The sequence below is a fragment of the Lissotriton helveticus genome, chromosome 1_1 (genome assembly GCF_964261635.1).
Source record: "Lissotriton helveticus chromosome 1_1, aLisHel1.1, whole genome shotgun sequence".
Lineage (NCBI taxonomy): Eukaryota > Metazoa > Chordata > Amphibia > Caudata > Salamandridae > Lissotriton > Lissotriton helveticus.
Genome location: NC_136057.1, coordinates 1622394025 through 1622421192, shown reverse-complemented (window position 1 = coordinate 1622421192; position 27168 = coordinate 1622394025).

The following is a 27168-nucleotide window of genomic DNA, read 5'->3' as shown; positions in this document are numbered from 1 at the left end:
CCTCTCCCTCTGCCTCTCTCCCCTCTCTTTCTTCCCTCTGCCACTCCCTCTGCCTCTCTCCCCTCTCTTTCTTCCCTCTGCCTCTCCCTCTCTCCCCTCTCTTTCTTCCCTCTGCCTCTCCCTCTCCCTCTGCCTCTCTCCTCTCTTTCTTCCCTCTGCCTCTCTCCCCTCTCTTTCTTCCCTCTGCCTCTCCCTCCTCTTTCTTCCCTCTGCCTCTCCCTCTCCCTCTGCCTCTCTCCCCTCTCTTTCTTCCCCCTGCCTCTCCCTCTCCTCCCTGCCTCTCCCTCTGCCTCTCTCCCCTCTTTCTTCCCCCTGCCTCTCCCTCTCCCTCCCTCCCCTCTCTTTCTTCCCTCTGCCTCTCCCTCTCCCTCTGCCTCTCTCCCCTCTTTCTTCCCTCTCCCTCTCCCTCTCTCCCCTCTTTTCCCTCTCTCCCTTTTCTCTCCCTGCATTTCTCACCCCCTCTCTCTTCCTCTGCCTCTCTCCCCTCTCTTTCTTCCCTCTTTCTCCCCTCTCTCTATCTCTATTCTCCCTCCCCCTAGTGGTTGCTCACGGCACTTGCTCGCTACACACCATGTGGGGGCTGGTCTCACTTTTACTTTGTTCTCTCTGATTCACTACTTGTGTCTATTTTTGGTGCTCTCTGAAAGAATGCCTATGGGTACATATGACTGGGTGGGTAACCTGATGTTGTTTAAGGTCATCATCTACTCTTTACTGTGCTTTGAAGGTTGATGCAATTTGAATATGTGATGAAAATGTGCTGTAAAATTCACCATTTTGGTCTGTCGTTTTCCAAAAATTTCCCAAACCCCCCTAGTGATCGTCGGGTACGCTCGCTGCGCTCGCTCGCTCGCTATGTGCCGGACGGGGGCTGGCTTGCTACGTGCCTGATGGGGGCTGGTCTGACAAAATTTGCCAGGGCTGCTTTCAGTTCCCAGTCCGGCCCTGGATCGATTCAGAACCTATAGGAATTCATGACACCCACTCCACGCTAACTATGGTCATATTTACTAATCTATGCATAGTATAACATAGTACAACATACTATAGAGTATAGTGTATACCTTACCACCCCAAAATACATAAATGCATTTTGAAACTTTCAAATATACTGAAAAATTGCAGTCATATATATTGTATGCACTCAAGCTATGAATTAAACGCTAAAGTAAACACGCATTTGTATGCATTATTGCTTATATGGTATATGAGAAATACACATGAAATGGCTCTTAATATGGCTATACAGAAAGGAAGTCCGAGACCATTTCATCACATAATAAAATATTTGTGAACATACCAGCGGGCAACTAAAGTTTATAAAGTATCTAAAAATAGAAATCTTAGTTCTCTAGGAATAGTTTCTTACTTTAAGCAGAAGATAAGTGTCCCGAAATTTTGTAAAAAATAATTTGGGGCTGCTAAAAAATTGCTGTCCGTGAACTGGTGGGAAAAATTGTTCATGTGACTTTATTTTTAAAGTTGAAGGCCGAATTCAGGGAACGCCGTGTGCGAGCTTGCTCAAAAGTCTCTATTTCTGTTCTGGAGAGAACATCATATCATTAAGGCTTTTGAAAAAACTGTCAACAGCTTCATGGGAAAGTTCCACTAAGTCGGAAATAGGTGTAACCATGCATACGTGCGCATGATTGTCTCCATTGACATTCTGATTCGCATTGCTGACAGAAGGTCGTACCTGATCGATGCTGCTTTCATCTTGAACTTCACTACTCTTCAATCGTAGTGGTGAAGATTCCACGAATGCCGTCATCAGGATTGGCAGCCTTTGAGGGCAGCACAAAGCGTGAACCTTGGTAGGAACCAACAATGTATCTGCATCCACTGGCGCATCCGATTGTAGCGTCAGACAGGTGTCTAACACGCATTCTTCTCCGCATAGCAGACACCTTAGTACAGGTAAAACACACCTTTGCCACATTGGTCGAAATGATAGAAACCAAGTCATGTTCAGGTCTCTAAGCCGGGAGAGTCCCAGGATTTTTGATATCCGGTCCCGGTATCCAATGGCTAGGATCGTATCTTCCATTGTCGCGAGAGTTTGATCTGTGACATGGGTTGCCATAACGAAAAATAAGGACTAAGAATAGGATTCCTGCAATTAGTCCCAGGATCAGGGGAAGTCCGCCAAAAATCGAATGGACGAAATCTGGAAAAATACCCAGTATGGCTTTGAATGGTGTTAATGCCATCGAAAATACTGTCTTAAATACCTTTGAGACCCCAGTGGTATCAGAAATATTTAAGATTTCGCTCAGGATTTCCGCGAAATGTACGGGGGAATTAGTTGATAATAATGTATGTATCTCTGCAGTCGTCCTTGCGACTTGTAGATCATACGTTTCTTTTGATGACGTGAGCCTCGTAGGCGTCTGAAGAAGCACTGTTTTCATTCTGCTTAAAGTATCTATTCGAATAGAAGTAATTTTCAAATTGGGCCATGCCCTTGCCTCCCTGTCTGGAAAGGAGCTGGGGAACAAAGAACGTCCACAGCACTTGACCTTCGCAGTCGTAGTGACTAGATAAGGAGTCCCGGGCATAAGACTACAACATCTGCGGTCTACAATAAGAATGTAACTCCCATTATAGAGTCTTTGAAAGAATGGTTCTATTTCAGTTGCAGGTGCGCCTTGCTGGTGACATGAAAGGTTGTATGAATTCCCTTCACAGGCTCCATGCAAACTAATTCCGTTACACAGAAGCGTGCCGCTTAGTGACATAGCACAATTGTTGCCACTAAGAAACACTTTCTGTCCTTTATTACTGACACATGCATGTGAATAGGGCAGGTTCCAAGTTGTTTTAAGGTACCCCTTTCCCAATTTCTCGTACATGCCAGCCTGTATATATTTTTGGCAGTATTGAAACCTGAAGGTTGAGATTGGAATATTTATGATTCCGTGTATTATCCATTCACTGACAGGTCGTTCTGACATTGTCATTGGTAATCTTTCTAGTTTTTCAATGCTCAAGATTGTATAATCAGCACCCTTTTGCGCCATACCGATTTGTCTATCAGTAAGGTTAAAGATTTGGAATAGTGACGTTGTGTTGATTAAACGCCAAGGCACATAGCCTGAACGCAGATTTTGTAACGTCCAGCCAAGCTGTACAATGGAACGCAATTGTGACTGACCATGTTGTAATAACAGTAAGTCTTGCGATAATATATCGATTGCTGAAGACACAATGCTGTCCAATGAAAAAATTCTGGAGGACAGAGTCATTAACCCATTGTCCACTACAGAAAGTGATTTTTCCAAATTAATACGGTCAATTTCCCGTATTCTCTCTGCTGTTTCAATTTGAGTAACCTTCCAGGCCTCATTGTATGCTGCATATACAGAGGCTGCTATGAAACGCTTTTGACGCTGTTTGCGTGGTCCCAGTATGAAATCACGCAAGTCAGCACCATCAGTAAGTAAAGTTAGGTGTTGCTTAATTTCAGGCAGTGTGGAAGTTTGTAGCCATTGAAGGCATAATTTGCCCACACTGTAGGTTGTTATTATCCCTGGGTGATGTCTTTGGGGATATCTAGGGTCTGGCCTGGTCATTTTGAACCCCTGTGTTTTATTCAGGAATCTGTCTTGACAGTTATTTGTATCTGTGGGCCAGATCAACCATTGTTTCCAATCAGGATGTGTTCTGTTTTGGTTTAATATATGGTTTACGTCTATCTCTTCATCTGTATCAGAGCTATTGCTAAACATTATTGGCTTTGGAATAGACGGTTTATTTAAATCTTTGATTTTGGCTAAGCCAAGACAGGTGGTTTGTTGAACAGTGTCATTTAAAAATATCATTTGTTCCGGGATCATGCAGGCTCTAAACAAAGCTTCTAAACCCTGTACTTGCCATTCTTTTGTACCCCAAACACTTTTCTAGTCAACATTTTTGTCCCAATAATCAAATCCAAAAGTATTCATTTTTTCGAAGAATGAATCTGAATATATCAACTTTGTGTTGGTTATCATGGTTTTCATCCCTGTCTTGTTTGACAATTTAAAATAAAATGTTTCAGCATTACTTATGTTAAAACCTGAAAAATATGAATATTTGTCATAAACGGTTCTTGAGCTCCCTTTTGGAGGTGTAGCACAATGTTCCCATTGATTATAATTTAAAACATTTCTAGGTTGTGCAGATTTATGCAAAAAATGGTTACCATAGTGGTTATAGCAATACATACTATCATAATTTGTAGAACCTTGCAAATAATCATGTTTTGTAAATTTAGCAGACATTACTAAGTCAGACATCATGTTATTAATGCTTTCGAAGTCCCAATCATCAGCAAATGAGTTCGGTTTTGCAAAGTCACTCAAGGAGATCTTGATTTGGTGTGGATATTTCAGGATCTCGACCGGACCATAAATTTCATAGTCAGTGTTGTCCCAGGCTACCCCACCAGGTATAGGATTGGCTGTGAAGTTGGCTGAAGAAAGTTCTCTTTTCTCGACGTGTGAAGATGTGTGTGGTTTGAGGACCAAGTTGATGTTCTGACTTGCTGTGTCCATTTTAGCATATTTTCCCTCAATGAAGCGTCCCAAAGTAAATACCATGATGAGCCAAAGTATGAGGATAAATGCACCAAAACCCACCCAAAATTCAATCCATGGAGAAATCAGATATGTTTCTTTCAGTTGTTTCAAAAGTTCCTTAGCTTTGTCTTTAAAGGATTTTGATGATGGCTGTGTCTTTGATTCACTGAAGCCTTCAGAGGAATCATCGAAGTTGATGAAGTACCCGGATGCAGTTCTGTCAATTGTTCCAATTGCTTCAGGATTTTTGTTTCTTGCATTGTCACTTGGTACTTCATTGTAGATTGGTGTGTCTCTGCTAAATGTTTTTATTTGGGTTTTCAGAGGTCTTAGTTCTATTGCATTGTTGCATAGTCCTTGTTGTTCTTCTGTAGGCGTTCCGAATGTGATGAGCCTCTTTGTTAGGACCTCTGTACTGGTAGCAAACCTTGGTGTTCTGCTACTTATTGGGAGTCCACTTGGCCTACTGTTTGTTATCGGCCACATGTTGTGGTTTTACCAGGTCGATGGATACAACTCGGTTCTCCTTTTTTCCAGCAAGTGGCGGTAGTACAACTGATCTTGTCCCGTTGATAGACAAGACAGGAACTGCTTTTCTGTAAGAAGGCCCAAATTCCTTCTTTACCGCGATCTTCTCCCTGACTAGATCCCCGACTTTTGGAATCCAGACAGGTCTTGCTGGGACAGGTGGTGATTCTTCAGTGGTTGTTGGCTGTTGTTTCAACTGTATGTTGCTCAGGTCTTTTCTTGTTTTGTTTAAGTCCTGCAAAATAGCCAAACGGTCTTTGACATCAAAGCTTTTTTCTTTAACCACTGAAGTCTGACTGTCGAGGTCAGAGATAATCATTCTAGTTCCAAATAATAATTCGTACGGACTGAATCCCTTCAGAGAATTTCTTGGCAAGTTATTTAGACTAAGTTGGACACTTATTAGATGTTTGACCCACCCAGCTCCTGAGCCTAATATCCTTTCTGCTATAGATTGCTTTATGCCTTGGTTTTTTCTTTACACCATCCCGTACCCTCAGGAAGGAAGTGAGAAGATTCCCGCTGGGCTGTGCTCATTTGGCCATGTTTCCCCCCAGGCTGGTGGGCTTGAGTGAAAGCAATGGTCAAACGTAACATGCTCTTAGCGTATATGCCATTTAGACTCGCAAATCTTTGTATAACAGTCCGGACGTCAGCCGAGTGCTGAGGATCTACATTATAAGTGGAAACTAGCCTGTATATGTTAATCGCAAGCCATTCTTTTTACTGGTGATGTTATCTGCAGTCAGATTCCACCGTATTATATTTTTTCTCTCCCCACTGCGATTTCTGTTGCAGTTTGGGCAGTTTTTTACAAACATGGTATGATGTAGGCTCATGCCTGGCCACCAGTACCGTGATTGTAATTCTTCCAGAGAATCTTTCAGTTTGAGGTGTCCAAGACCCTCACCCATATGTGCGTCTGCGATTAACAAGTGTCTCCTGTCCATGTTTGGAATCACTCTATCCCCCACTCCAGGGATTCGAGCAAAAGGGACGGAGTTTGCATCGATTATGTATGTATAATTGAGTGGATAGTTGATCGGTAACGCTGAGCCGTCGCCTTTTGATGACGTTTTCACCGCCAGCAATGTTTCACCGTCAATGTATTTTAATGTACGCTTTTTTCGAACTACGGGAGCCGATTTAGTGGCTGCCGCTGCGGCTGTTTCAGCCAATGAATTCCCTACAACGTGAACGCCATCACGCTGATGACTCAGTGAGTGTGTCACGTGAGTCTTTGGTAGTTCTTTTTGTAAAAGAGCTATTTGTTCCCAGAGCAGTTTCTGCTTTATTGGTGCATCTGTGTCATCTTTGTAACCGTTTTGAATCCATGTCTGCAAATCGCTGTTATATGATCTGACGCAGTAATATGAATCTGACACTATAAGTGTCGGGAATTCGCGATCCGCATTATCTAGCGCCATTTTCAAAGCTATTATTTCAGTTTGTTGTTCTGAATTAGTTTTTACTGAGTGTGATTTTGTTAATAGAGGTCTTAGTTTACCTCCGCGCCACACTTCTTTTGTAATCTCACATGTGGGGTTGTATGCTTGTTCTCCCCAAACGGAGGGTTGAGCATGTCCGTCTGTATAGATTACACAGGCGTAATGTCGTAGAGGCAGAATGTCGATTGGCAGAGGATACGTCTTTTCATACTTTAGATTTTTTAATTCTTCTAATTCTGGATCATAGTAGTAGTATACTTTGTCCGTTGTGATTGAATTCACCCATTGTATCCATTCCGGATTCAATGTTGTTGTTGGTAAATTACACGGTGTTGTTAGTGCCTCAAAGGCTGATTCTGCTGTTCTGACTGTGATATGTCTACCATCAGCTATGTCTTTTTCTCTAGCTATTGCGGTTTGAACTGCACAAATGATTTTTTCTGTATTACTGAAATTCTGTTCAGCCTCTGTGTACAAGTGTGATTTGAATGCAATTGGTACCTTTTCTCCCTCATTAGAGGTCAGGTATGTGAATCCGCATCTCCCTGGGATGACTCGAATCACAAGATTGCGTGTGTTATCACGTGTTTCTAATTTTGTTTTAATTAGCATGTCTGTTTGTAAGGATCTCAAAATCTCTGTGTGTGTTTGAGTCCAATTGGATCTTTTAAAGTCTGGTTTAATTAGATCATAAAGGGGTTTGACCCTTTCTGTGTAATTTGCAATGTATGTTCTTCCGAAATTTAGGAAGCCTAGAATTGACTGTAGGTTTTTTAGTGTTTTAGGAGCTTGGATTACGGCACATTTCTCTAGGAAATTGTCTGCCAGGCTTTTACCTTCACTTGATAACTCATATCCTAAGAATAGGACTGTCAGATGGGCAATTCTGGACTTTTTAAAGTTGAATTTGTAACCCTCTGCAGCGAACCCAAGTATTATGGTGTTCACTCTTTTCAAGTGAGTCTCCAAGTCATCATCTGTTAAGTAAATGTCATCGACATAAGATAATGCTTCATCATCATATAGTTGTAGTAATTCTGTTACTCTCGCTGAGAATACCCCCGGGCTGTTCTTGTACCCCTGGGCTAACCGACAGAATTGTTTTTGAGTGCCATTTACTGAGAATGCAGTTAAATATCTGCTCTCTGGTGCTATGTTTTGACAAAAGAATCCATTGGAGATGTCCAAGGTTGTTTTGTATTTTTTGCGCACTATGTTATTCATTAGTGCAGCACTGTGTGAGTTTTGCACTGCAAAAGTTTTGCAACATGTGTTAAGGTGTCGGTAATCCAAAACTAGACGATATGAATTGTCTGGTTTGGAGACCGGAAACAAAAGATTGTTCATTTGTGAGGTGCAAGTTTCAATCACCCCCTGGTATTCTAGCTGATCTAGTATTTCATTTACCTGTTTTTTAGCTTCTTGCTTAATTGGGTACTGCCTTTGTGCAGTAGGTTGTGATTTTAACTGGATTTTGTGAGGAGGAGAATCCTCATCCCATCCTACATGATTTTTATATAAAGCAGGTGCTAAGGCCACTGCCCACTTTCTGGCAAGTGTATATTTTTTATGAATCGGGATTTGATTCGAGAAGGCAGGCATAATTCTTTCTTCGCCATGAGGGCACTCCCTGACAAACTCTGGTGGGCAGTCTTTTTCAGCTAGAAGGATATCATAGCCCTTGGAGAGATTATCCCAAAATAGTCCCCTTATTTTCCTAGTCTTATCTCCCTCTATACGTAATGTTATCTCGTATATCTTGTGGGGTTTGCTAACTCTGGTGTCTGCAGTTTCCACTTGAAGATATTCATTCGTGTCCACTGTCTCCAGATGATTCATAAGGACTTTGCGAGCTATGCTCACCTCTGCTGCGCTGTCTAGCATTGTCTGAGCCCACTCTCCGTTTTTCAGTTGTGTCCTCAGTATTCTCGTCATTGTTAACTACCTTGATACTGGCTACCTTCTTTTTTGGAAATTGTAATTTCTTTTTTATTTGAGCAGGTTCCTTGTCTTTGGACTTGGCGTGCTCTTCTCTTTGTTCTGATCGTCCTCTTCTTTCCGATTTCTGCGAGGTAGTCTGAAAAGATTGAGAGGGACGTGTATCAATGTCTTGATATCTATCAGGTTTTTTAATATTATCCCTATTTCTAAGGTTATATCTATTCCCAGAGGGGTCACTCTGCGGTGACCTCTGTCTTCGGTTTGGAGATTTTTCTCTTCGCCTAGGAGACATTCCTCTGGACTGGAATTTCTTTTCTTTAGGATTGGATTGTTTATTTCCATCCCAGTTCTTTTTTGGTGAATTATTATAAAAAAATATTTTTTCTGGACTTTCAGTCAGTTGCGGTTTTACTGGTATTCCACCTAAACTATCTCTACCTAGTTCCTCATAGGATTTTTCTATGATTCTGGCAATTTCAGCTGGTTGGTCTGCTATATCTGTCTCTTTTAACCTCTGGCGGATCGCCACGTTTGCTGCTTCACCTTTTATGTTGGCTAATAATATAGCTGAGACCTGCTTGAAGTCTTTCAGTAATTTCATACCAAGAGTTAAAGCAGGTTCTGGACCGTATTCATCTTGAATTTGTTTTAGCACATCTGGTATCACCGAAATGGATGGAACACCGTACGTTTTTGTGTAGATTGAAGCAAAGACTGTACCCCAAGTGTCACAGTCCTCTATGTGTGGTGCGATTCCCATTGGGAGACATATAGTCAGAATCCTGTGTTTTTCCAGTGGGGTGGTGTCAGGAAACACCGCCTCTATTTGGGTGATTTTCTGTGCCAACCAGAATGGTATCTGTTCCCGTTTAGCCGGAACTTTACCTAGGCAGGATTGGATGTTCTGTGGTGTGATTTTATTTGTGTTCCCCTGGTGAGGGGTCAGCTGTGGAAGTTTAATCGCTGGCTGAATTGTTGAAGTCCGCATTACATACTGGACTAATTGTCTATGAATTTTTAGTAATTGTTTTAGCTGTATTAACAGCTCTCCTGTAGACATCCCTTCGATGTCTGGGTGTGGTGTGTATCCGGCTAAGACCGGCCACGTTGCTCCTGGTCTACCTAAAGAACCGAGCCTTGTAATGTGATTGTTATGTATTAGGGCGCCATCAAATAAGAGCAAATGCTCTTGGAATTTGAGTGGTACTTCCACCTCCTCGAAAGGAGTGTAAATGTCAGGTGGTACCTCTATTTTGTAATAGTGGAAGTACTTTGTTACAGCATTTGCTGCTGGAAAATGTATCCATGAATAGTATACCTCTGTCTGCCGATATTCGTGTGCCTCAATTACGAATATGACTGTGCCACCTCTAGGTGTCAGTCCATTTTCTATAAGTTTTAAGGTTATAGATTTCCTTTTGGCGACCGGGATGAGTATTATATCCCCGTCCGCATCTAGTGCTGCAGTATCAGCTGCTGCTATTTCAGCTGCTAATCTAACTGCCTCTCTTTCATCCTCATTGTCAGACATTTTCCTGTCAATAAGGTTGTTTTGTTTGTTTGCAGATCAGGTTTCTTATGGAACAAAGATTAGATGCACAATATTTTGGAACTGTTTATCCTTCAACGTTGACTATACCAAGAACCATACATAGGAGTTCCCTCCTGCGAGGTTTTGGAGGATATTACCTTTCACCCACTCCAGACGTCTTTGGAGTATTTGGGAAAAGGGGTCTGAGTGAGAAAGCACGACTGAGTTACTCTAAATGTCTTACGTTAGTTTTATCGCCCTTTCCAAACGCGTTGGGCGCCATGTAGTGTAGCTCCTATTTTCCCAATAGGCTCTGCGCATTGGAATAATACCTACAGCAGTAAAGGCCTAGACCAGACGTTAACTAGGTCTACTACTGTCGATACTAGACTTAAGTTTTGGGTTTGCCAGCATAGCTCAGAGTTCGCTAGAAACTTTCTCGAATGTTCAGGAAAGAATTAACTCCCCTGATTAGACAAGAAGGGATTTAGTTTCTGACAACCATAGAACATGACAACTTTGCTCTCCCCTAATCAAGAGTCAATCTCGAGAGTCGTGTGAGCACAAGGCAATTATTTTACTCAGTCAGTACGTGCATTCTTAGTCTCATCAGATTGTAGAGAAAAGGAAGAGACGGGCGTGTTCAATAAAAAGGTGTTATTTATTGATCAGTCTCTTTTCTCGTACAAGAGAAATGGATCGATATTATTGCAATACTTATAGTTAAGTAAAGTGCATACATTAAAAGCAATAGTATAAAATAATACTGTAAAAACATTGATATGGTTTCTGAGCCATATGATGTTTAAAATGATTAAAATATATTACATACACATATACATTTGACTAAACGTACTCAACTGGTGTTTCTAAATACGCCTACCCCGTGTACCTGACCTAAGTCTAATGCGTGGGCGGGAATAGAAAGTTACAGTTTAAGTTAAGTTTGTTTTTGCCAAGTGAATAACTAAAGAATTCTCTGTGAGGGGTTATTCAGTTCTGTACCTGGAAGTTAGGATGAATGAGGAATGGTATCTCTTTCTCTGCTCTCGATATTCCAGGCTGCCTGCGAGGGCTGCCCGAAAGCGCCGGTGCTGGGTCTCTCGGCTTGAGATAGCAGCGCGTCTCTCAGCGCGTCAGGAAGGCGGGGCTGCTGCCAGCGGGGTCTGCTCTGCTTCTGGGCTTCGGCAAGTATGGCTGCTCCGTCTCGTCACCACGCGTGTGTTTGCATAGGGCAAGTTCGGCAATATTTATACCTTAAAGGTGCCGAGATTGACGTAAGGATGGACATAGATACGTCAATAAAGATGTCATACAACTTGCTCGTTAGCACATTCTTTACTAAAGTTCTCTGTGAAATCAAAACAATGGCCGCACGGATTTTCCAGGTTGTCATAGGTTTGATTTGTTATGAGAATGTCGTATGCCTTATCAGGGGCTGGAGGAATGTCGCTTGTCTAATTAGATCTCAAGCGTTATGACCTAATCAGATAACACGTTCCTGTGCCGTAGTGTGACTGAGTCAGATAACGGTATCTGCATCATGGGGGCTTTTCTTGCCTCATGGGCTGACTGTTAGTTAACTTGATAGTTAGTTTAACCAGAATAGGGTCAGGAATAGGGGGATCGATTCAGAACCTATAGGAATACATGACACTAGAACTCGCTGGCGGGAGCGCTTCGCGCTTCAACACCAGCTCGACCTAAAAAATACGATCATATGTCTAATGCCCTAAGCACACACCTTCCGCTTTGAATCAGAAATCCAAAGAACAGCATCAAATCCACATAGAGAACTACTGTTGTTCTTGGATGAAAGTAACAATGCAGTTTTGAGCTTTCATCAGCTCGAGTCAACAGGGGTCAAGGGCCACCGCAGAGCAGAATGAAGGATTGGGCTGGTGTTTCTGGCTCTGCCTTGAAATGGATTCTGTTCTTACTCTCCAAATGCAGCCCAACATACCAAATTGAGTAAAGTTAATCTTCTCAGAAGCTGTCATGTATAGTTTGCCAGGCTCCTCTCTCTACCGCCGGCTCTTCAGCGTTTACTGGGCACTCTGGCACCACTTGTGGAGAAGTATCGAGCAAGGCTTTTCATTTACAAGGATAGGGCTATTGTGATGACACCTAAATCCCTTTTCACCATGAAAACAGGCCTGCAAGTTAAGCCAACTTGCACATCTCTTTGATCCAAGTATTCTTCTGAATGAAAGCGTGCTCCTTTTCCTAGGACAACGACAAGACAGAGATTTTGCCAATTGGAGGGGAGAATCTTTCTCTCTTGGAGTGTTCCACCAATCATCTGCGTCCTCTTTGCTGAAAGGTAGAAACTGGGAAATAATATTACACCGTATTCCATATGTCAGTCTAGTGATCTAGAAAGTGAATCTCCAGCTTTTCCTTCTCTGGGGAATCCTCCTTCTCATCAAATCCGACTGATGGGTGGAAATGGCAAGAGCCCTTCTGGTGGTCCACATTGATTAACATCTGTTCACTAAGCTCCTTAATAAACTCTCTGACAAATTGCAGAAGCCTCAGATGTTAGGTGCCAGAGTTTATCTGAACCTACAGAGACGTGACCCCAAAAAACCTGACTTGAAAATGGCCCAGTGTGCCCCGGTCACCATACAAATAAAGTTTAAAGTTCTTAGTGCCAGTGAATAGGCCTTATTGGGTCAAAGCTTCAGGATGTCTATAGAGACTGTCTGCCCACGACGTGCCTCACAGAGACTTGCTCTCAGGAGTTGCCAATCCTACATCCCACCTGCACCTTGACGGGCACTAACATTGAAGGTTTTTCTCTGGGAGTCCTGGGTCCCACACTTTGGAACTCGCTGTAACTAGGCTTTAAGGCTAAACAAACTGTTACAAAGTAGAAGACACCGGGAGCAGGTAAGTGAACTCTTTATCATCACCTCCACAGTTCCACCAACAGATAGCTACAGTCCAGCGCTCTGCGTTTTCCGCACAACTCTCAGACCCCAACATTCTAAGGCAGCCTCACGGCCAACAGTAGGGCATTACCAAAAAGGGAAAGGGAGGAGGGGTGAGAGAGGGAGAAGGAATACATGGGAAGGTCCCACAGGTTAAATTATTAATAACAAAGGAATAAAACTAAGGTTAGATAAGAGAATATAACAGAAACCTTCTCAGGAAAGGGCTGAAAAGTGAACTTTTTTCAGTGTATTTTCAGATAGACCCCCCCCCAACCCCTATGGGCAGTTTGAATAGTCCCTCCCTCCCCAGTTGGACTCCTAACGCCTCTTTCTTTTTCCAGAATTTACACGTGGCACTATATAAATAATAGAGGTGTGTGAAATCATGGAATTTCACGAAATTCTAAACACTTTACAGTGTCATACCTAGTGAAAATTTAACCCAAGAGCATACTTCACATTTAGAAGTGACACGAAGAAAACGAAGAAGACTGAATGAATCGAAGAGAAAAAGGTCTCTTGCAAGGCGTTCTCTGTCTGAAACATTTTTCCACGGAAAGAATTGTGTAAAATGTCGCCCCTACAAATTGTATGTAATGCGAAATTTCGGAATTTCACAAATTGCACAGCCTACAGTTTTTGCACAGGCCTAAAACATCAAAATAAATAAATGAAATGTATCAAAATGAGGCTACATAGGAGTGGAGCAATATATTTGTCTCCTCTAGTGAAGTGACATATTTTGCATGTTAACACGTCCACAGCACGAGGACAATCGTTACTGCTTGTAGTGGCACTAGGGGACCATCTGACGTGTGCCCTTGTGCTGGATGGAAGGTCACTCGTGTATGTAAGCTCAACCCTAGGGATCTAATAATGCTATCTAGACGTTTATCAGATTTAAAGGTTAGCTTTGTTGTTTAATTCATTTTTTCGTCAGGGTGACGTTTTGCTTTCAGTCCTGTTCGGATGAGTTTTAATAATGCCATTAAGTTCTTTAAGGTGCAAACATAATGCCGTTCATTACCGTGAAAAGGACGAGGAGTACTAATGAGCTTCCCCCCACCCCCCTCGCATCATTTACTTTTAGCAGCCACGGTGTGATTGCCTCTGTGCGGCGCAGCACTGCAGACCCACCTTATTGTGTGTTAGTGTGTTATATGGAGTGCTCATAACCAGGGCCACTGGAATTATGCAGCAGAAGAGGACCAAATTATGCGGAAAGAAAAGGCACATTATGCGGCATAATGGGGCACATTTGTGATAGTATTACACCTGGTAGCAGTGTCTGAGAAAACAGCTCACCTTAATTAGTGCCAATTTAGCAACCAAATGCAGTAATAAGCAACTGAAAGATAAGAAGCTAACTTTTGCGAGAAGCCTTCTGGTGCACAGGAAACAGAGTTGCCATATGTTTGGTAACTTTTGATCCGTTTGAGCTATGAATAAAAAAAAATTGTTAAAATCTGCAGATTTTCCGGGAGATGATGGATTATGTGGCAAATGCAGCAAATCCATGAATATGCAAAAAGCCCAGCAGAATCGCATAATTCTAGTAGCCCTGCTCATAACAATATACAGCCTTATTCATCAACGGGCCGTTTTGCGAGCCCCTAATAGCGATTCATAGCGAATCGCTATTAAGGACTCGCAAAACGGTATTCATGTAGGAATTGCTAAATAAATAGCGATTCCTACACATTCCTTATTTGCGAGTAGCAAATTGCTAATCGCAAATAAGGAATAACTCCCCATTCATTCCTATGGGCCAAAAGGCCCATAGGAATGAATGGGGAGTATTCCTTATTTGCCATTAGCAATTTGCTACTCGCAAATAAGATAGCGATTGAAAGGGTGCCAGGGGTGTCCAAAGGACACCCTGTAGCACCCCTTAAATGTAAATTGAAACAGGTGTTGCGCACACACATGTCCAAAGGACATGTGTGTGTGCAACATGCAACTTAGAAAAATGCTTTTAAAAGCATTTTTCTAAGTTTTTGCTATTTACCGAGAGGTCTGACCTCTCGGTAAATAGCGGCCCAAAATTGCAATTTCGCAATTTTAAAATGCTTCATGAATTGCATTTAAGGAATCTCAAATAGAGATTCCTTAAATTCAATTCTTCGCAAATGTGCGAATTCTTAAATAGCGACTTTTGCATTTGGGATGATGAATCCCAAATGCAAAAATTGCACTCGCAAAAGGCAAGATTCTGAGAATCTTGCCCTTTGCGAGTGCAATTTAGCTTGATGAATCAGGTGGATAGTTCTGAAACTGAGAGTGATCAGTGCAGTTTCCTTTGATGTTCTAACTCCTTCAGAGAGCAGACTTGTAACTGGTAGGAGATTTCATGCTCTGCTGGGTCTAGTGTTTTTTAAACATTTATTTGGCTGGTGTTATTACATGTTATACTGGCTTGTTGCCTCACAGGGGTAACCAATTTACAATTGGTGGCTGAGAAACTGCCATCTTGATCTGTGATGTCCTACTTGTGTCAATACAGCAAGTTCTGTTTCTCCTGAGCTCTTCCTGTGTTCACTGAGATGAAGGAGTTTCATGATGGTGGTTTTGTGTAGAATGTGGTCGATTGGATGTCTCACAGGAAGAAAGTGTTTTGGATGGTCAGGTGCTTTTTGTCATTGTCGATGTGAATGAGTGAGAATATCTTGTATGTTTCTTATGAGGTTTTGGGACTGCTTCAGTGACCAGGGCACTGGGGAGACTTTTGTCATTTAAATATTTGCTTATTGATTGTATTTACTTATTATAACAACTATGTGCAAAGCACTGCACATGCAGAGTGCATAAGAAAAGAAATCACAATAGCAGAGGGCAGCGGCATCACTAGGGTTGGTGTCACCCAGTGCGGGTAACTCATGGTGTCACCCCCTCTCGACTTGGGCACCCGGTGCCCACGAGAACCCGGAAAGAAACTGCAGGGAGCTGGATCTGGCAGAGATGCCCATCTGCAAATGAAAGAGCAGGTGGATCCGGCTGCTCGAGGGCGCCAACGTGTGCTAACGTCCTGACGTTGTGAACTCCAGGAATAGTTATACAGTATGAGTGCCAGCGCTGTGGTTCTGTAATTCTCAAACCTGACTCCATTTTAGTCTTGCCCTCACGTAGGCCTGTGAATTAGGCCCAACGAAAAAGTGGCCTGGCCTTCTGAGTTCGTGCATATATTAACTTGGGTTTTTCTGACTCTGAATGAACTGCAGAGAGAGTGACCCTTTTCACCTGAAACCGACCTTTTGCAGAACCAGTTTCACTAGCTGATCGTTGTCCGAAATTGGCAATCACTGTTCAGGACCTCGTTAACCTTTAGTTTCTTTGCACATATCTTATCCTACTCAACATCTGAATTACTCCTTTTTCTTATGTCTTTTCATTACATGGGTAGTGCTTTCAATTATGGGTTTGTCCGGCTTTTGGTAATCAAATTTGGGACATTCCTAATAATTAACTTGTGGGTTGGTACGATGTAAAGTGAGCTTCTTGGAATGCAATAATGTGTGTAAAATGTACTTGATTCGTCAGAATTTGTCGCAGTGGGTGTGCATTTGTAATGAGCAAAAGAAGGATAAAAGGTGATGTCTTGCTCTACAAACATTTAGCAGTTTCTTGAGTTGTACACCGTGTTGTATTGCTGGGATTTCTGCTACTAGCTGCAGCTAATAAATTTGATCTCTGACGCCACCTAGAAGTATTCCGTGTCTCTGTATACCAAGGCAAGGGAACCCAGAGGACTTTGGGCGTGTCCCTGGCGCCGCTGGGTACTTGAGGTCCCAGTTCTTCAGTTGGCGCCCAATGCGGGGCGACATCAAGCGGTACCGGTCCAAGCCCGAGGATTGTGAGGAGCCACGTGAGAAAATTCTGGAGGAAGGCCGCCACTTCATCGACCCCTGTATGTCGACGTGGACCGAAGGTTTTTGCTGCGAGGCTTCCCGCTTTCCGACGGCTATGAAGGACTGCTGCCCTGACTGTCGCCCTGTCTTGGACCCTCGATTGATTCTTTGTAGAGCGAGACGATAGACGGTCTTCTGGTGGCGTGACAGATATTTGGTTAAGTATAAGTGGGTCGCTCCCACGACTTTGTTTTGGTTCTTGGTTTGGTTTGATTCCGTTACTGCAGCAATCGAAGCCGAGGGGCTTGTATATTTGCGAGTGTATCGATAGTTGATAACCCCTTGAAGTTTGAAGCTAGATTAGTGAGCTATAAGATGCCTGGTCTTAGCAAAATTAGGAAATGGTTTAGTTGTGATTGCAACAGGGATTCCCGATTGAAGGATTCGTGTCCGATACGTCCGGTTGGAACTCCAACTTATGAGCTCTATTCAAAACACGGAGTGGGTCCTATTACTTATAATGAAGTGTGGGTCCGCTATACTAGGAAAGATGGTGTCTTACGATGGCCCCAACATGGTAGTTTTGAATTAAATATTTTAGACACCTTGGAAGTTGCGCTATTTAAGAAGAAAGCCCGTCCGGCAATGTTTGACTCTTTCCGCCTTTGGCGTAAGGAAGCCAAACAGAGAGAAATTAAACAAGCAAAAAGAGATAGGAAAGATAAGAATATGTCAGTATTACAAGCTGCTAGGCAGTTTAAGAAAGATGGAGAAGAGCGTGTGAATGAAGTCTCAGATAGGCAGCGTTGTATGGCCATAGATAAATGTTATCCGGCCTTGCCGTCTTCTCCTCCAAAAGTGATTGAAGACCTTGAAAAAGATCCTTTGATCTCTCATTTACTGAGATTGCCACCTCCCTATGTACAGGGTGCTACTGCACCTCCATTACCCCCGGTTGTTCCACCCTTTGTTGTTCAACCTCCTGCTGTTGTTCAGCCACCCGGTGCTCCACAGATGGTTTTGCCTCCTCCTGCGCAACCCATTCTAGGGTCGCCAGCCTTGCTACCAGCTTTTCCTCAAACTCCTTTGCCTTCTGCTTCTGCATCTTCGACTTCTACTGTTCTTGTCCCTACACCTTCCTTGCCTCAGAATACTTATTCTCCTGTTCTTATGTCTACTTCTTCCCCTTCTGCTCGAAAACGAATGACCGAGACTGTTGTTAATCTGTTGTCACCATTGTTTGGGTCACTGAATATGACTCCTGTTTCAGAACGTAAGCAGAGTCGTAGTCAGCTTCCTAGTTCTGACGAACGGACAGTGTTGGATTTTTTGGCTCTTAGGTGGATTTGAAATGCTCCGAGGTATGATTTGCCAGCAGTTATGGATGTTTTCTTTCAGTGGGAACCGCCTAAGCAAAGGTATGTTTTGATGTAATGTGTACTTTTCTGCGTCAGGAATGGGAAGATAATGAGTTGGGTCCGATTCCGCAGGATGTGCACGATGTTCAGTCAGAGTTTGCTAAAGGGACAATAGTAGAGTCTGATGTTATAGAAGCCGTAGAGACAATACTTGCTTTCAGGTCTAGGTTACCGCCTCAGCCCTTGTACGAACCTGATTCTTCTGTTAGGAGGAAAGTGAAGCAGTATCCCATGAGAGAAGTTCCTCCTGTATGGAGAGAGGCTGTTGCTGCTAATGTTAATCAGGGTATTCAAGCTGCAGAGGCTCATTTTCAGTGAGTATGGGTACATGTTCCTTGGAAGAGAGCAGAGGTCTTAGCTCTTAAGCAGGCCTTACCTGACCATCGTAAGAATCCTGCTGGTTATTACAAAGAATTGTCTCAGACGGATCACTGACATAACCTCGACAGACCGAATATCGACTGGACAAAATATCGATGACTAATTATCGACAACAAAATTATCGATTTACTATACTTACACAACAAACATCAAAAATATCGATTACACAATATCGACTACTAAAAACAACGACTACAACAATATCGACTCACAACATTATCGATTTCTAAAACATCGATTATTAAATATTTATATAACAACAGTCAAAATATCGATTACAAAAACATAGATAGCAAATTTATCGATTGTAAAAAAATCGCCATTAATACATCCTAGAATAAATGACTTTATTATTTAATAATTAAGTCATACTAATCATAAAAATTCAGATTTAGTTAATATAAATAGATGACATATATTATATATTTTCATAACATTTACAACACACAATAAATACTAACATACATTTTATAATACATAAACAATGTTTTGACCTTCTACACATTTCTTACAACTAATTATATATATTCCTCCACTTTACAAATATCAAAATAACATTACCTAGAACATTACCTATACAAAATAAAGCCTTACACATTCAATAAACGTTAATTGGCGTCACCCATATAAGGAAAGCAATTAGCATAACAGAGAAAAAAATTCAAATCCACAAATAAAAACAGACTATCCATTTAAACAACCAATCCTATTTCTGAAACAATTAACCTAATACTATATAAACGAAATAATAACTAACTAAAAACGCAGTATACATCTCCTAACTAAAGGAAGACGAAACTCTGCTGGATTTCTGGAAGAAAACTGATGGACTTCAACAGAAAGAGAGCTACACATATCTAAAGTAAGTACTACTACATTATTAGTCAGCGAAAATGTAACTCTCAAAGCTCACACCTATATTTAAAAGCAAAATACATCAAATATATCTTTTTTTTTTAGCACTCATCCTACAGACGAAAAAAAAAACAGAAGACCTACACAACACCTGGACATCAAAAGTTACATATTAAAAAGTAAGTATATATTAGAAATGTTAAATCGAGAATTAATAGATAGGTAACTAAATCTAAACTAGCTAAAAACGTTGAACAAAATATCATAAATAGTAATAAAATATTTCTACACATTTTCTCAACTTCCACAGGTACAAAAAGATATACACAGAAAATAACAGTTTGAAGAACATCAACAGCTGAAAATAACGACTTGAAAGCATCAAAACATTTACAGGTAAAATAAAAATGTATGAAACTGTATAATGTGATTAGAACATTATTTTTTCTTAAAAAATATTTACATTCTCTTTTAATTACCTCCTAGCACTACAATACTATCATGACTGAAGGAGCTAAATTCATTTATTCACAAAAAAGTGTTTTGGAAGTGTACGAAATATTATGCCAACAAATGTTATGGTAGAGCTATAACTCAGGAAACTACTGTTACTTATACTAAAGAACATAATCACCCACCCAATGTAACAGAAATAGAGATTAGACAAATGCTAGATTCCCTTAAAGAAGCTAGTACTAGCACTGATCAACCAACAACTGCTATTCTGAAACACCATTTAAGTGTACTTCCCCAACATGCTTCTAGCCAATTACCATCTATTGAATCCCTTAAAAGAACAGTAGCTAGACAAAAAAGAGCAACATGCACTACTCCTCCCACACCAAAAACTTTAGAAGAAGTCCAAATTCCCCCTGAACTCTCTGTAACTCACAATAAAGAAAATTTTATACTCTATGACAACAAATCTAAAGATAAAAGAATTATAGTGTTTGCCACAGCAAACAACATGACAAAACTTACCCAATGCCAAACTTGGATGATGGACGGTACTTTTTCTGTATGCCCCAAACCTTTTTATCAATTATACACCATCCATGGTCATTTCCAAAATGCAAATATTCCATGCCTTTATGCCCTTCTACCAAACAAACAGCAAACTACCTATCAAGAAATACTAACTGAAGTCAAGCAACATACTAACAACTATTTCCCACAAAAAATTATCATTGACTTTGAAAAAGCTATGATAAACAGCATCCTTAAAACATACCCACACACAGCAATACAAGGTTGCTATTACCACTTTAATCAATGTATCTGGCGACATCTACAAAAATCAACCTTGAGTATCCAATACGCCACTGATAGCACATTTGCTTATCAAATTAAAAAACTCATCGCCCTAGCCTATGTTCCACTAACAGATGTAACTGAGCACTATAACTTATTAATAGACAGCCCCTACTATAAAAGAAATGAAGATAAACTAAGCCCTATGCTTGACTACTTCGAAGACACATGGGTAGGAAGGCTACACAGATCAGGCCATAGAAGACAACCCAAATACCAAATAGCTTGGTGGAATGTCTACCTTAGCACACTAAATAAGGAAGCAAAAACAAACAATGCAGTTGAAGGATGGCACAATGCCTTCCAAGCAACTACAGGCCGAGGAACGCCTACCCTTCACAAATTAATACAATCCTTACAAAAAGAACAAAGTTACCAGGAGCTCCGAATGGAGCAATCAGTAACTTTGATCGGACCTAAACTCACCAAAGAAACAAAAAAAATGTATAACACACTCCAAAGTCAAGTCACCCTCTATCCAACTAGCAAAGGACTAGAATATCTATCAATGATTGCCAAAACTATTCTTTAAAACATTACATAACTATACACGTAAAACTAAACATATTTTTCCTAAAATCCTTCATTATAAGATGTAACAAATTGCAATTAAATTATCAAATACATAATATTAACATATATAAAATGTATTTAGATAATGTATTTACAAAATGTTACATACAACGTAAGTAAAGCAAAATTTAAAACAGTTTTCCCACCCATTAAAATTCCAGAAAATACTTACATTTCTGATGCAGCTTCAAACGTAATCCAATTCCAAGCAATCCATAGGACACCATTCCAAAAATCCATACAATCCATGGAAGCCCAAAAAAAATGCAAAAATACAAGCAAATCCATAGCGACTCCTTTCCACTTCAGTAGACACCAGATACCATAGAAAACCCGAAAATCCGTAATGCCGAAAAATAAACGCTCCAAGAAAACGTAAAAACCCAAAAAATAGTGTGCAAAAATAAGAGTATATAATACTCGTTACACAGCTCTGATCAAAAAAGAAGGGAGTCCTCCAAAACAGCGAAACGCGACGATAACCTAGAAAAAATAAAAGACATACCCACCCACATAAAAAAACCCATACATATATAAAAACACATATTTATACATCAAACATATTATCTTAGTAACATTTAAACATATTACCTCACCTCACACACCTACAACAAAAACGCGGTAAAAATCCAATATCGTACACTCTACCTAACACCGAACACACAATCTTCTCTAATTAACTCTACCTACATAAACATAAACACAGCACACATACACTAACAATAAGTTCAGAAACTTATAAAACACAATTAAAACAAACTTACCCTCTCTAACGCGAAGCAGCACCCAACCGCGATCTGTTGAAGCACCAAATACGCCTAAGTAACATTACGCGGTTAAAAAGTAGTCCCTGTATACAGCTAAATGCTATTTAATTTCTATATTCCAACACTTAAAAAAATACACAGAGTATTATATTAAGTGTAAATATTTATTTAAAGTGTATAAAATTATTTCATAAATATTCATAAGTTTGAAATAATTATTCAACTGTTATGTTATAGTTAAAAAATTATTTTATGATTTATAAATACATTTAGTAAATAATGTATATGTAAAAATAAATTGCATATATAAGTTTGTTACAAGAAATGTTTTTTTTAAATTTGCAAATATTATGTAAAACATTATGTATGTATATAATAAATGTTTTTGTTGTTTATGTATTTAAAAATGAATATTATAAATATGTTCAATATTCATAATAATTATTTCCAAAAATATAACATGACTTGGTAAAAAACAAAAATGTGACTGTTACAAAAAACATGTACATATTTTTCAATGACAATATATTCAATGTGTATCTGAATAAATATTTTGTTATTAAATAAAAAGTACATATTACCAATTTGTTTCTGAAACTATTTAAATGTTAATATATGTAAAATATCATAAAAATATTTTAATATAATTTATGTGTTAAAAACATATATATGTACTTCATATTTTTGTTATGTTCATAAAAACATTGAATGAAAAAATTTGAATATAAATAAAAAATTAATGTCTACTTACAAATAAATTTTTATATGTGAATAAACAATTTTTCATTTATTGCATTTAACCCTGTGTATGTTTCCTTCTTTATTATTGTATATAAATATTATTTGCATATTAAATAATCTATTTAAAAATGCCTTATAAATTTAAATATTTTTAAAAATGTATTAATATTTAAAGTACTACAATAACAATAATTGTGTTTAATGTATATTAATAGAAATATTTTATATAAAATATATTAAAAAGTAACTAATTTAATAGACATTTAAATTTACCGTATTTTTACCCTGTATCCCTCTAAGCTAAAACCCCAAACTGACCCAGAGCCCTTAAAACACCCCTTTACCCACAAACTGAAAACGGACCCAGAACCCACAAAATACCCCTTTAGCCACAAACTGAAAACTGACCCTGACCCCTAACAATACCCCTTTACCCAAAAACTGAAAACTGACCCTAAACCCTAAAAATACCCCTTTATCCACAAACTGAAAACTGACCCTGCAACCAAAAAAAAGCCCTTTACCCAAATACTGAAAACTGACCCTGACCCCTAAAAATACCCTTTTACCCACTAACTGAAAACTGACCCTGACCCCTAAAAATACCCCTTTACCCACTAACTGAAAACTGACCCTGACCCCTAAAAATACCCCTTTACCCAAAAACTGAAAACTGACCCTGACCTCTAAAAATACCCCTTTACCCACAAACTGAAAACTGACCCTGCAACCAAAAAAAAAACCTTTACCCAAATACTGAAAACTGACCCTTAACCCTAAAAATACCCCTTTACTCACTAACTGAAAACTGACCCTGACCCCTAAAAATACCCCTTTACCCACTAACTGAAAACTGACCCTGACCCCTACAAATACCCCTTTACCCACTAACTGAAAACTGACCCTGACCCCTAAAAATACCCCTTTACCCAAAAACTGAAAACTGACCCTGACCCCTAAAAAACACCTTTATCCACAAACTGAAAACTGACTCTGAAAGAAAAAAATTACCCTTTACCCAAATACTGAAAACTGACCCTGAACCCTACAAATACCCCTTTACCCACTAACTGAAAACTGACCCTGACCCCTAAAAATACCCCTTTACCCACTAACTGAAAACTGACCCTGACCCCTACAAATACCCCTTTACCCACTAACTGAAAACTGACCCTGACCCCTAAAAATACCCATTTACCCAAAAACTGAAAACTGACCCTGACCCCTAAAAAACACCTTTATCCACAAACTGAAAACTGACCCTGAAAGAAAAAAATTACCCTTTACCCAAATACTGAAAACTGACCCTGAACCCTACAAATACCCCTTTACCCACTAACTGAAAACTGACCCTAACCCCTAAAAATACTCCTTTACCCACAAACACAAAACTGACCCTGAAACCTACAAATACCCCTTTACCACTAACTGAAAAGTGACCCTGACCCCTAAAAATACACCATAACCACAAACAGAAAACTGACCAGGAAACTTAAAAATACCCCTTTACCCACAAACTTAAAACTAACCCTGAACACTAAAATTACCCCTTTACCAAAAAACTGAAAACTGACTCTGCACACAACATATACCCCTTAATACCCAAACAGAAAACTAACCCAGAACACTAAACCGACCTCTTTCCCCAAAAAAAAATTATATATATATGAGAATATCTATAATTATATATATATATGTTATATATCTCTTTATATATCTAATTATATATATATTATATATATGTAATTATATTTAATTATATAAGTATATTTCATATATATATTTTTTATATTTAATTATTATAATATTAGTTATATCTATTTATATCTATATAATTGACATATTTTATTTATTTAACAATTATTTCATTATTAATACCAATTAATTAATTAACATATGTCATTACTTATAATTAAATTACTTCCCACCCTATACCCCTATTAACACACAACCCACTACATAACATAACAAAGTGAGATTTTACATAATTAACAATAATTCCATTAATTTAAATAAATTTACAATTACATAATATATAATTAACATATTTAATTTAATTTACAATTATTTAATTATTCATACCAATTAATTAATTAACATATTTAATTACTTACAATTAAATTACTTCCCACCCTATTCCCCTATAATCCCACAACCCACTACATATCCTAAAAAAGTTAGATTTAACATATTCAACAATAATTCCATTTATTTAAATAAATTAACAATTAAATTATATATAATTAACATATTTAATATAATTAACAATTATTTACTTATTCTTACCAATTAATTAATTAACAGATTTAATTACTTACAATTAAATTACTTCCCACCCTAATCCCCTATAATCCCACAACCCGCTACATGACAAAAATTATTTAAATAAGCATAATTATCAAATAAGCTATTAAAATTACATATTTACCAATTACATATTATATATTTAATTAAATAGTAATTTAACAATTAATTACATATTAATACCAATAATTATATTTACATATTTAATTAATTAATACCAATTAATATATTTACATATTTAATTAATTAATACCAATTAATATATTTACATAATTAATTAATTATATTTAAAATACTTCCCACCCTATTCCCCTAAAAACCCACTACCCGCTCCTAGAAATTATTATAGTAATATAATTTTTTTTTTATTTATTAATTATTTTTAACATTAATTCTATATAAATAAATAAATAAAATTAATACATTTTAACACAAAATGCTATTATTAAACATTAAAACAGTGTACATTGAACTATTACATATTATATATATCCATATTAAAATTCGATATCATGAGAGTCGATATTATGACAGTCGATAACACAACTTTCGATATTTTTAAACTAATAAACATATCGATATTTTTTACTAACGATATTACTTACTCGATATTTTTTATGTCGATATTTTTAACATACATAACAATCGATAAAAAATAAATCGATATTACTTACCTCGATATTAATGCCATCTCGATATTCTCTAGTCGATATTATGTCCAGTCGAAATAAATGACTCGATATTAAGACTGTACACCGTCTCAGACAGTAGATGTGTGTATTATGAATTTAGCCAACATTGATATGTTGATGGGTAATGTAGTCCCTCAACCTTTGTGGGCGAAGATTCGTCATGAGAATCATGCTGCTGAATTAGGTGATACCTGGGCGAATATTGTTGCTGCAGATGGTAGACAGGAGTGAGGTGCTAAACCTGAACCTCTAGTTTCAGAATTACCAGGTAGAATTATTAATTTGATGAAAACGATGATACCCACTTTACGAGTGAATTGGGATAAGTTAGCAGCATGTAAGCAGAAGAAAGACGAGAGTGTATCTGATTCCTTCACTAGGTTTGAAGAGACGTTTATTGATCATAGTGGTCAGGATATGAGTACGGAGGGTGGTCAAAGGTTGTTTGTGGATAAATTTGTCTTTAATTTGCTTCCTGAACTTTCTAATAAGGTAAAGGACTCTGAGAGTTCATGGGCTGTGTCTTCGGCGGCCCAGATATTGGCTACTGCACAATATTACGAGAATAGGGATAAAGATGAGAAGGATAAAGTGGAGAAGAAAACTAAAGAGTTAAAGACGAAAGTTCTTTTGTAGCAAGCTTATCCGCCTCGTCAGAATCAGCCTCAGTTTCAGCAACCTCCGCAATTTCAGAGATTGTTACAGAAGCCTGAGCCCTATGCTCCGCGATTCTTTCCTGGCCCAAATCAGTGTGCTTATTGCAGAGAGGAAGGTCATTACAAGAATAGTTGCCCGGCTTTGTTACAGCGTGCGAATGGTGTATCTGGTTAGAGAGGTCGTGGTAGTTTTCAGCAAGCTCCTAGGGGTAGGGGACGTGGTGTGATCCCTCAGAATGAGCGTTCCTCTTCCCTACAGAATTACGTGAATTATTTTGACAGACAGAATGTTCCGAGTGGTCAGTCTGCCCAGTACTATGTTGAGGATTACTGTGTTGTGGAAAAGTAAATTTTGCCATGTTCTGTGTCCCTACGTGTCATCCATCATATGTTATGTGTGCATGATTAAATATGCATATGCATTCCCCATGTCCGATTAATGACGCAATTACAGTTGTGTCCACCTCTAGTATGCCAGTTTCCAGTCCTCGTGAATACTACAAATATCAGGCCTATGTAAAGTTACGTTGCCACGTTTCTCAGTGTGCACGTTATTCTATTATAAAGTCCCCGTTTCTAGGCCTCAAAAGGGCCTGGACACTAGATTCAGCTCCTGTCTCCTGAAGCCTCGCTGAGGAGGGATACAGCCCCCACCTGTATCCTCGACCCTTCACTTACTTCC